General features: G+C 40.9%; 1 protein-coding gene across 4 annotated transcripts in view; it reads right to left on the bottom strand.

The window, feature by feature from the left end:
- Positions 1–9,125, bottom strand: part of AFTPH (aftiphilin) — a 70,722-nt gene extending 61,597 nt beyond the window's left edge. The window contains exons 1-2 of one of the 4 annotated variants that reach the window (XM_065929055.1): positions 8,924–9,121; positions 8,221–8,410 (exon numbers count right to left, since the gene is read on the bottom strand). The gene's annotated coding sequence lies outside the window, so the exon portion shown is untranslated. Of the gene's footprint in view, positions 1–8,220; positions 8,411–8,923 lie in introns of all 4 variants that reach the window. The other 3 variants (XR_010662329.1, XM_065929056.1, XM_065929054.1) reach the window with 3 other exon arrangements.
- Positions 9,126–12,872: the final 3,747 nt, after the last annotated feature.

Consider the following 12,872-nt stretch of genomic DNA (forward strand, 5'->3'; position numbering starts at 1 on the left):
CAAGATTGTCAGGAGAAGTATCAAAAACCTCAGATATGCAGATGACACCACCCTTAAGGCAGAAAGCAAAGAACTAAAGAGCCTCTTGATGAAAGTGAAGGAGGAGAGGGAAAAAGTTGGCTTAAAGCTCAACATCCAGAAAACTAAGATCATGGCATCTGGTCCCATCATTTCATGGCAAATAGATGGGGAAACAGTAGAAATAGTGGCTGACTTTATTTTTGGGGGCTCCAAAATCACTGCAGATGGTGACTACAGGCATGAAATTAAAAGATGCTTGCTCCTTGGAAGAAAAGTTATGACCAACCTAGACAGCATATTAAAAAGCAGAGACATTACTTTGCCAACAAAGGTCTGTCTAGTCAAGGCTATGGTTTTTCCAGTGGTCATGTGTATGGATGTGAGAGTTGGACTATAAAAGCTAGGTGCCGAAGAATTGATGCTTTTGAACTGTGGTGTTGGAGAGGACTCTTGTGAGTCCCCGGACTGCATGGAGATCCAACCAGTCAATCCTAAAGGAAATTAGTCCTGAATATTCATTGGAAGGACTGATGCTGAAGCTGAAACTCCAATACTTTGGCCACCTGATGCGAAGAGCTGACTCATCTGAAAAGACCCTGATGCTGAGAAAGACTGAAGGCAGAGAAGGGGATGACAGAGGATGAGATGGTTGGATGGCATCACCGACTCAATGGACATGAGTTTGAGTAAACTCTGGGAGTTGGTGATGGACAAGGAGGCCTGGAGTGCTGCAGTCCATGGGGTCGCAAAGAGTAGGACACAACTGAGCGACTGAACTGACTTTATTTAATCCAACTTATTCGTTACTTTCACACTTATGAGTAGGCCTCAAAACAAACTAATATTTTCTTGTAAGTACTGAAAATACTCAAATTAGTAGCAGAAGTTCCTTCAGGTTTCATCCACGGTCTATTCTTACTTAACTCTCCCTCAATCAATCTCATCCACCTAAGCCTTAATTATTAATTAGTACAGTCCAGGACTCCTGATTTTCCCCTGCAGCCCAGCCCTCAAACCTGAGCTCTAGTCCAGGCAAATCACTTCTCCTCAGTCCTCTCCATTTGAGCTCCTCAAAGACCTGGAACTTAATAAGACAGAACCCAAGATTTTCTTTCTCAAATTTGGTCCTCATTCACAGCTCTTTCACCCCAAGAAGATGGCCCCAACACCCATCCAGTGTCTAAGTCAGAAACTCCAGAGCCTTTCTTGACAAAGCTCCCCTCCCTTTGCTATCTCTAAAGAACAGTTTTAATCTCATGAATCCCTCGATTATGGTATACCTGTACCTCTTTCCAATTCCCCTGACTCCATTCTGATGTAAGCTGTCATTATCTAATCTCCCCCATTAGTACTCAATCATGCCCAACCCAAGTAATCTTTTACTTATTTATTTCTTTGATTCCTGCCCCTACCCCAGGCTGTGGTATGCAGGATCCTGACTAGGGATGCTAAGAACTGACTCATTGGAAAAGACCCTGATGCTGGGAAAGACTGAGGGCAGGAGGAAAAGGGGACCACAGAGGATGAGATGGTTGGATGGCATCACCAACTCGATGGACACGAGTCTGAGCAAGCTCCGGGAGTTGGTGAAGGACAGGGAAGCCTGGTGTGCTGAAGTCCATGGGGTTGCAAAGAGTCGGACATGACTGAGTGACTGAACTGACTGAACTGATTAGGGATCAAACCCAGGCCCCCTGCAGTGGAAGCCTGGAGTTTTAACTACTGGACATCCACGGACGTTCCCCAGGTAACCTTTTAAAAAGTTAACCTGATCACATCAATCCCCTGCTTCTGATAAAGACTTTTAAAAGGTCTTTAATATAGTCTAAGCCATTTCCAGGCTGAGATCTCGCCAGTCACAGATTCCCTCTCCCTTCCCCCAAGATTTTATGCTTTCGAACAGTGGTGCTGGAAAGACTTGAGTGTTCTTTGAACAACAAGGAGATCCAATCAGTCCATCCTAAAGGAAATCAGTCCTCAATATTCATTGGAAGGATTGATGCTGAAGCTTCAATACTTTGGCCACATGATATGAAGAGCCTACTCACTGGAAAAGATTCTGATGTTGGGAAAGATTGAAGGCAGGAGGAGACAGGGGTGACAGAGGATGAGATGGTTGGATGGCATCACTGACTGACTCAATGGACATGAGTCTGAGCAAACTCCTGGAGATACCGAAGGACAGGGAAGCCTGGCATGCTGCAGTCCATGGGGTCACTAAGAGTTGGATACGACTCAGCAACTGAACAACGACAACAAGGCCTTCTTTCAATTTTTGAAAAGTCAGACAATAACATTCTTATATGCTAAGGGCTTTTACATCTGCTGTTTATTGCACAAAACATGCCCACAAATGCTTAAATTCTTAAAAGAGTAACCAATTCCTCAAGTAAGTTTCCTAACACCCTCCCCCAACTCCTACTACACATATTTCTTTCAGAACATTAAGAAGTGCAGTAAGTTAGAGTTTGTAAAAAGAAACATAATTTCAAAAATCACTGCAAACTGAGTATACTAGGGAAAACACACAGATAGGCCTAAATGTAGAAGGTAATTTAAGAAACCTATTAAATACTGTCTAAAGCAATAAAGTTACCTTGTATTTCCCTTCCATGGATAAAAATGTCATGCCCTAGAGCAGCACTATCCAACAGAAAAACAGTAAAGCCACATACACAATTTAAAATACTCCGCAGCTGATTAAAAAAGAAACAGGTGAAATTTAATATATTTTACTTAACCCAAGTATCCAATTATCTTAATAATGTAAAATCTGTATTTTACATTAGTTTTTTAAATCTGGTGTGCATTTTACATTTAATAAAACACATCTTATTTGGACTAGCTTTATCTCAAATGCCACATGTGGCTATTGGCTTCTCCTCTGTACAACATAGTCCTAGAAGAAAATATTCTATTTCTTATAACTAAAGTGAAAGCGAAAATTGCTCAGTTGTATCTGACTCTTTGCGACCCCATGGGCTATAAAGTCCATGGAATTCTCCAGGCTAGAATACTGGAGTGGGTAGCTTTTCCCTTCTCCAGGGATCTTCCCAACCTAGGGCTAGAACTCAGGACTCCCACTTTGCAGGCGGATTCTTTACCAGCTGAGCCACAAGGGATGCCCAAGAATACTGGAGTGGGTGCTGTGTGCTTAGTCACTTAGTCGTGTCCAACTCTTGCCAGCCCATAGACTGTAGCCTGCCAGGCTCCTCTATTCATGGGCTTCTCCGGGCAAGAATACTGGAGTAGGTAGCCTATCCCTTCTCCAGGTGATCTTCCTGACCCAGGAATTGAACCGGGGTCTCCTGTATTGCAGGTGTAGTCTTTTACCAGCTGAGCTATCACGGAAGACCAAAAGATTACCAACTGAGCTATCACGGAAGATCAAATAGCATGCTAACAGAATCAGAATTATTTTTAAAAGAGCATGACATTAAACAGTTAACCTCTATCAACAAGGATATGTATCACATTTAAATCCTTCAAAAAAATTTAAATTATGCAAACATCCTATGCTGCTGAAAAGCCTAAATTCAAAATAAAAATTCAGGTAAACAATTTTAAGACTGTATATTTATTGACCACTTGAGCAGATTACGGGAAGAGCAGTGCTCTCAACCACTGCTGGTAGAAGTGACTTTATCACGACCTCTTGGAAAGTCATTGGCTTTCCCTTTGATTTAATAACTCCACTTCTAAGACTTAGTCATATGGGAATAACCAGAGACAAAGATTTACCTACAAATTGTTCACTGAGATATGATATGACTCATACATACACACAGTGTGTATGACACTCATATGTCCTTAGGGAAAAAAATAAAACTAAGTGTAAAACACCAAAATGCTTCCAGTTCTTTTTTTGTGGTGTGATGACTAGTAATATTATTTTTACTATAATTCCTTTAAATATATAACATGAGTGCTACTCTGTCCCAGGTGGATGCTGTTTTAGGCAAGTCAGCTATAAAGGAACATTTTTGGGTCAAAGGGGGGAGAATTTGAATATGGCCTTGAATATTAATTTTTTGAAGTGGTATAGGAGTCTAACTGAATAAAACTAAACAACCTACAAAACAGTCTGCATGATAAGATTCCATTCTGGTAAAAAGTATATATATATATATATATATGTATGGAATAATAGGCACTAAACTGTTAACAGTGGGATTTCTGGGTAATGTGAATGTAAATTGCTTTATTATTTTCTACAATGCTTTTATATGCTTCTATAATAAGACTTTAGAAAATTAAACTATATATACATTTTATTGAGTATCTACTGCATACAATACTGCTAGGTTCTATAAGGGGTAGAATTGAGTAAATGGAGTCACAAGCTTAAAGAAACTTTAATTAGGAGGAGCAACATAAGAAAACAGTACAAGTAATTAATGCAAAGCAGAATATAAACATCAAATAAAGTAAAATGTGGTTATAAGGAGTCTAAGAAAAAGACCTCACTTGATTGGGAAGAGTAGTGAATGAAAATGAGAAAAAACTTTATGAAAGAGAATTTGAAATAAGGATTTTAACTGACAGAGGAAATGGCAGGCACAAAAGATAAAGCATGAAGTGACTGTCAAAGAGAGCAGGAAGTCACATTATAGAGTTTGGCTGAAATGTAGGATATATGAAGGGAGTAGGCAGTGTACTGGGAAAGTAGGCTATGAGGGCCTTGACTTCTCAGAAAGGATCAAGTACCTCTAAGTTTTTTGAGTTTAACAATGGGCAAATTTGTTGAGGTTCCAATTCAAGAAACTGTCCTACCACTTCTCATCATCTTGGTTCCATCTTGCTACCATCTTGGTTCAAGGCACTGCTATCATCTATTCATTTTTAATTTCTGCAACAGTATACAGTGTACTACATTTAGAGCTGACATCTGTATTCCTTATGAAATGATCATAATGATGATGTTTAGCTGTATCAGTCAACAATTTCTAATGAAATCTTCCGGCTGCCACTCTTGTACTCCTATAAGCTACTTTCTCTACAGCGGCCAGACAGATCCTTTTAAGATATAGTCACATCGCTACTCAAAAACCCTGCAACAGCTTCCCATCTCACACAGCAGAAAACCAAAGTCATGAGAATTTCCACAAAGTTCTAGATAGAGCACTGTCCTCTCACCCTCTAAATCATTGAGTCCCGTACACAAACATTCATGTGCGCACACATATACAAAAATGCCAAGACACTGAAGCTCTACGAGGGCTACTGTTTTTGTTTAAATTTGATAATTTCAGTGTTTCCAGCACCTAGAACAAGGCCTGACATATAGTGAGTGCTCAATACGTATCTGCTGTATGAATGGAAGGAAGAGAATATCATGATGTTAGTAGATATTTAGTTGGAAGGGTTTGTGGCATGCTATAAATATTTATATAAATAGAACATGCAATGAATTTATTCTAATTTACAACTTAATTTTCCTCTGGGAACTACTCACCAAAATAGTGCTTGTAAATTAAGTTTTAAGCATACAGACAACCTTTAATTTATTAGCAATTTATCTTCACAAGGTTTATTTAAGATAGTTATTTGGAACAGGAGTGGTGGTGACTGAAAAATAACAGGATGGAGCCTTAAATTACCTATTTTTCCTCTTTTTTCACTTTTCCCAAACTCCTTACTTCCCTGCGTCCCCCTTCTCCTCCATATAGTTTCAGACCTTTCCCCTTCCTAGGGAACAGGTCTAATCCCGACCCCTAAGCCCTACCCTTGGCTGAGGCCAGAAATAGAAACTGGAAGTGTGATACAGGGCTGTTGAGATGGCTGGCAGCTAGTAAAGGAGAGCCCCAGCAAGGGAAGTCACTGCAGAGGAAGCTCAGGAGGCCAACAATTCTTCATTCAAATATTTTCAAACTAAAATTTCTTATATTTTAAAAGGAAATCAACACAAAATAACACTAACTCCTTCCTGTCCTCTTTTTAAATATACGCTGTTGAAAGACAGAGTGATACTTTGTTTTTAAAGGAAAAACCTGAACTTTGTATTTTACTATGATTTCAAGTGTACAACCAAGTGTAGAAAAATACATATGATGGACAATCAAGTACACACCACCCGGCTGTGTTAAATCTTAATCTTTACCAAATCTGCCTCAGATTTAAAAGTTAAAGTTGAAAAGCCACGGGCTCTTCCTAGATCCTTTATTCCTCTCCAGTTCTCCAGAAGTAACTTTTACTTTGATTTGGAGTTTATCATTGCAATGCATGTTTTCATACTTCTGTTACGTATTATTTGTTGTTGTCATTCAGTTGTTAAAAGTTTGACTTTTTGCAACCCCATGGACTGCAGCACGTCAGGCCCCCCTGTCCTTCACCATCTCCCGGAGTTTCCTCAAATTCATGTCCATTGAGTTGGTGATGCTATACGATTCCTATAAAATATACTCTATTGGGATGCTTTAAAAACTATATAAATATGATAAATAAACCTATTAAATCCTGGCTCTGTCACCAGTTGCTTGACCTCAGGCAAGTTACTTAACATATCTGTGCCTAAGTTTCCTTTCTGAAAAGTGAGGATAATACCATCTCTGGATAAATACCAGTTTACAGGACTGTTACGAGTATTAAGTGAGTTAAATGAGTGTACATAAATCACTCAGAAAAGAATCTTGCTGGGAGTTCCCTGGCAAACCAGTAATTAGGACTTGCCACTATCACTGCCAAGGGCATGGGTTCAATCCTTGGTGGGCGAACTAAGATCCAGCAAGCTGCAAGGGCTAAAAATAAATATCTAGCTCATAGAAGTAGTGTGCATTGGTTTAGTAACATCATATAAAGTTGCAAAGGAATCTGTGACTGTGTGTGTCATGTTATGTATACATGTGCATATACACTGAGAAAAGATTAATTATCAAAGTGATATGTATATATAATCCATGTAACACCATATACTTTCAAAATTGTGTAAAAACTAGAAATATTTATGAATTTCAGGCTAGCCTACTTAAAGAGGAATTGAAAATATTAAGCATAGAGAGAAAAGTGTATTTTTAACTCATAAATTCTAGATAAAATTAAACATGAATATAAACATTTAATTTAAATAATGTGTGATCGCTTAAAAATACCTAAAATTTAACGTCTTCCTTTTATGAGTTTTTGGGGGTAGGCTAGGGAGACGAAGGGGTAATCCCTCAATGAGATGCTAATCAAAGATTTATTAGACTGTTAAGGGAGGCACTTTAGTAAAATTCACACAAAATAAAACATTATTTGATAAATTTCACTATTTCTCTGAACCAGTTTTTCTCTAAGTAGGAAGAAATTAAAATTTAAAATGATCTATTTTAAAATAGGATTCACCTACAAGATTTTCATAGGCAACTGGATTCTGTAAAATTTATCGATGCAATTGTGGATGTACTTTCTTTGAGGACAAGATTACTTTTATAATAGTCTCTAGGTCAAAAGATCAAAAAATAACAAAACCTAAATGTCCTACATACTATGTGAATTCTAGTGAATTTCTTTCAAGCACTTTAAAAAGATTTATCTATGTTTTTAATAGATATCTATTAAAAGGTATCTATGCCTTGAAGATTAATATATCAAAAGATATATAAATGGAAGAATTCGATCTAATGAGCACTTAATAAAGGTTAACATTTACTGGGCTAGATGTTTTACACAGGATCTGTTTTTTAATCCATGTGAGATATCTTCATGAACAAAATTTTGAAGACTACCATAAATTCTTCAAATATTTCTGCAAAGAATTAAAAATGACTACTACAAAGGCCAATACTGACGAAGTCAGCAAAGCACATAAAATGTAGAGTAACTGTGTAGATTGTATCAACACAATAGCGTTGAAACAGCTGTTTCCCTTAGAGTTTTGGCATATAATCACGTCTAAAAGGTTAATGGAAAGCAATAGTTAAATGCAACCTCAAAGATTAAACTATCTCCCTGTCCCATTCCACCAAAGACAAAAACGTAGCTGATGAAAGGGAAGATTAAAGTTCAAGAGTTTTACTTCTCCTAAAGTGAGAACTTTGAAACGGAACTACCGATTTTGTTTCATTTGCTCCCCAGTAAAATATTTCCATGTCTGGGTTAGTCCTTCCCTTGGCCCCAACGGAAGATTCAGTGCGAAATCAACGTGAACTAACCAGCAAGAGTAAAACCTAAGCATTCTCAGTACTTTCCCACTGGTGAAAGGATCCTATCACTATTTACCTTATACTATGTCCCCTGCCCAAGCAAGATGTAGCAGCTGCCAAACTGGGCACTTCAAGAATAAAGGTCCAACTTTTCGCACGCAGTCTGGGAAGGGGACGCAGGCGATTTCTTGAGCAGTGCAAGAAGGGAGCAGAAAAGGTCCTCTCAGGAAAGGATGAATGAGCTTTGGTGCAGTCTCCTCTGCCTGCTGGAGGATTCAAAAGCTGTTTGCTTCAGAGACCCTAGGAAGCAGCACACTCTGGTCGCCGCTGGCCTGGGGCCTGGGCAAAGCAGGCAGTGTTTACACCTGTCACGAGGGAGGGGGAGGGAGAACGAGGAAGCAGGAGCAAAGCCCCAAACTTCTCAACAAGCTCCCGGGAGGGAGCGGCCGGTGCAGAGCCGAGGGCAGGTGGAAGCGGAGGGGCAGGGCGAGTCGGCGACGGCCAGGGACGTGGGAAAAGCTCTCACTTCGCCGGCCGGTGCCCGGGAGGGCGAGGAGGGGCCGTGCGCCTCAGACGCCGCCGCCGCCGGCGTCCCCGCACCCGCTGTAGAAGAGGACAGAGCCGGGAGCCCGCAGGCCCGCAGAGCCGGCAACGTCCCCGCAGCCCCCGGATCCGCAGCGGGCAGGTGTCCCCGGCCCAGGCGAGGATCCGGCCGGTGGGCCGGGCCAAGTCTCCTAACCTCTTTTCCCCGCGCGGCTGGGAAAGCTGGTGAAGCTTACCTGGCTCGTCCGGGGCGGCCGCGATGGGCATGGCTCAGGGGCCCGGGGAGGAACTGGCTCCCCGGGGAAGGACCGGCTATTCGGACGCGGCGCTGGTAAGAGCGGAAGGCAGGCTGCTCACAGCCCTGTCAGCGAAGCAGCGCCATGGACGCCCACCCGGAGTTTCAGTGCTGCCGCGAGACCCCCATCCCATTACCCTCCGCCCTCTTCCGCCGCCGCCGCCGTCGCCGCCGCCGTCGCCGCCGCCGCCTCCACCTCCTCCTCCGCGGAGACCCCCCGCCCACTCCACACACACTCCCATCATGCAGCGGGGGAACCGCTGCCGCTGACACGTCACTTCCGGGCGCAGGTGGCTGGGTCGGGGCCCGGCGCTGGTGGGTGCCGAAGGGGTGGGGTGGGGGAGGACACACAGGGGGAATCTGTGTCACAGAATGCTTACCCCTGCGCAGGCGCCATCGTACAGAGCGCCGGCAGCCATTTTGGGTGCGGGCAAGCTGCCCTTTTTCCTGACTTCCTAGCGAGTCATCGAGCTGCGGGGTGGGGGGAAAGGTCCTCCCGCACTCCGCCGCTCCTGAGGCAGCGCTCCGGGCAAGGGGCAGGTGCTCCTCAACCCGCTAAGATTAACGTTCAGCTCGAGACCGTCTTAACTCTTTTGCTCTCCAAGTAAAATGTGCAAAGGTTTTGAGGTACAGAACTGTATCTTCACCAGAAGCCTACTGGAGAGCATTTATTAGCTTGCCCTTTTCGCCACGAAAAACGACTTTTTCGTCACAGTCTAAGTCCCTTCCTCTTTTTAATTTACGCTGACAGAAGAGGAAGTTGATATGTAAGAAGAGTTAAATCAAATTTAAAATGGGAAGCAAGAGGGAAAGCACCCGCCGAACTGAAAACCGTCTTTGAGACCAACAACAACAAAAATTGGGGGGATTTTGCTAACAGATTGAGACGGTGGTCGTTTATTCACATATGCTGCGTAAGACTATTCGATTAAAGTAAAGAAATAAAATTAACTTCCGCGTTTCTATAACAGCGGTCATAACATTTTTCTGTCGTCAGCCTTGACCGTTTGCGTTCTTACAACCTTTCCCCTTCCTTTGTAGTGAATATCTGTTAGAACGCCAGCCACTGTAAGAACCAGACTGCAAGACTGCGGGGATTATTGTTATCGTCTGGGACGATGAGCCTGGGATCCTATCCGGCAGTCGTGAGCGCTACCGGCTGCTCCTTCTTACTTGCACAGACAATTTGAATAATTTAAAATAGTTCCAAAACAGCAAAGCTCAGCAGCTACGCAAAGAAACAAGGATGGAAAACACCACCCACCCCCCACCAGCCACAGAGAAGTGTCCACCCTTTTGAGTGGAGGAATTACACAAATCAGGGGAAAGAGAAGGACAAAAGCAGTTCATCACGGTTTATCCCGCCTCTGCAATGTTCTAGACGACTTAACTTGAAGCGCTAAAATAGACCCGCATCTCTTTACAACTCAATAGCTGTAAGATGTACGGAGACTGCATCACTTTACATTGGAGTATCAATTGTTTTGCGGCGGTGGTGCTGGATTTTTGCTATTGCTAAGTCGCTAAAGCAAGAAAAATCTATACAGCTTGTCAAATTTATCCCTATTGTATTTCGCCCCCTGCTGGTATGGGAGCTTGTTCGTGCTCAATCTCTCAGCAGAGTCCGACTCTTTGCGACCGCAAGTACTATATAATAGCCCGCCCGACTCCTCTGTCCATGGGATTTCCCAGGCAAGAATACTGGAGCAGGTTGACATTTGCTTCTCCAGGGGATCCTCCCTATCCAGGGATTGAACCGTGTCTCCTGCATTGGCAGGCGGGTTCTTTACCACTGAGCCGCCAGGGAAGCCGTGTATGTATATATGTATATGTATTTCATTATAAATGTTTATTGACCGGGAAGGAAAGAAACGAAAATATTTGCATTTGTGTGTATGTGTTTAGAGACTGGAAATGAGTTGATTTTAGATGTATTCATGGCTGTTCCAATTTGATAGCTCAACCCAACAGAAATAGCAGAAGAACATAGGGCAAAAAGCAGACCCATCATCAAGAAAATGTTTAAAACGAAATAATAAATTTAAACATCAAAACTTTAAAAAGAAAACTCTGCTTTCAGAAAAATCTTCCTAAGTTCATACATAAAATATTATAAAATGATTTTTGTGAGGTAACTGCAGAAGCCAGTTCTATTCAGTTAAGGACAACAACAGAGAAATCAGTGTCCAACATTGTGTAGAGCTGTTGAGTCCCTGTTTGGCCAGTTGACTTGAGAGCAATCAACCAACTTGTAATTGGTAATGTTACACATAATTTTGGAGGCAGCATTCCAATGCTTATGAAATTGTATTACAAAAAAATCTCAATTTTTTAAGCTGAATGGGGGAGGAAGAATTATTAAAAACCATTGCATTTGGATCCAGTGATCGTTTTTATTTACTTTTTAAAAGTTATGGCCATAATTACTTAAGATTTTGCATCTAGAAACATTGAATGGCTAGTTACCATTTGTTGTAGTTCTAACTTTTTCTCTTGTGCTCTTTACAAAATTGTCATCATCATGTAAACCAATTTTGTATCCCTTTTCTCACTTAATATTATGTTGTAAGTATTTCATCCTGTTGCTTAACATTTTATAAAACTTTTTATAAAAAATTTTTATAAAACATTTTAAAATCAATTTAACATTTGATTTTAATTACCTACATAGTATTCAATGGAGTGGACATACCATGATTTATCCATTATCCTGTTTGTGGATATTTTCCAATATTACAAATGATACTGTATTGATCTTGTGCTTGTGGCTTTGTCCAGTTTTAGAAATTTTTTTCTCAATATGAAAACAATTAAGCCAAAAGGCTCAATGTTTTATTGGCACTTCATCATCTTATATTATTTACCAAAAGACTCTGTTGATTTACAACACCACCAGTAATACAGGAGTATACCAATTTTACCACCTTCTCACCAGCAGTGAATAATAATTATTAAAAGTAATAATTAAAAGAGAAAAAAGATTGAATTTTACTTTGTAGACTAGCAGTTGAAAGGAATTTAACTCATATTGTGTGAGAAATCAAGAAACAAGCAAGCACAAAACCCCACCCATGTGATGTATTGAAAAAGCAATAGGTAGACCTGAGTCTGCCCACAGGCTCTATTGTCACTTTGATTTTGTGTGAATTGCTTAACCTCTCTGGAGCTCAGTCTTATATATCAAATGAGAGAATGGAACTAGACCACATGTTCTCAACCCTCTTAGGACATTACTAAGACATAACTATTTAGCACATTTATCCCTTTGAGAATATGGTGGAAGCTTTGGTTCTTTCTGCAGAAAATGCTCATTCCACGAATGCTCAAAATTTCTTAGATCTTGTAAATCTCATTTATAGAAGAGATTCTATGAACTCAGCTTAAGAAACCCTATACAAGATGATCTCCAAGGTCCTTTCCACACCTCCACAGATCCTGTGATTTCATTTCATAATCCAGTGAATGCTGTCTAAAAAATACTTTTAGTAGATAAACAGATTGTGATATATTCATAAATGGATTACCATTACCAGCACTCAAACTAGAACTATCAGTGTGATCAGATTATGAAAAAAAAAGTGAATGAAGTTCAAACTGAGTATATATATGAATTTTACAGTATATGTGACTTAAACCAATACCTTATTATTTACAGATGTACTATTTTTCTACTTTACATATTTTAAATTGGAATATAATTGCATTACAGGTTTCTCACGTGGCACTAGTGGTAAAGAACCCACCTGCAATGCAGGTGACATGAGACGTTGGTTCGATCTCTGGGTTAGGAAGATTCCCTGGAGGAGGCATGGAAGCCCCTTCCAGTATCCTTGCCTGGAAAATTCCATGGACAGAGGAGCCAGCCAGGCTACAAAGTGTCAGTCATGACT

This window comes from Muntiacus reevesi, chromosome 3 (assembly GCF_963930625.1).
Source record: "Muntiacus reevesi chromosome 3, mMunRee1.1, whole genome shotgun sequence".
NCBI classification, from domain to species: Eukaryota; Metazoa; Chordata; class Mammalia; order Artiodactyla; family Cervidae; genus Muntiacus; species Muntiacus reevesi.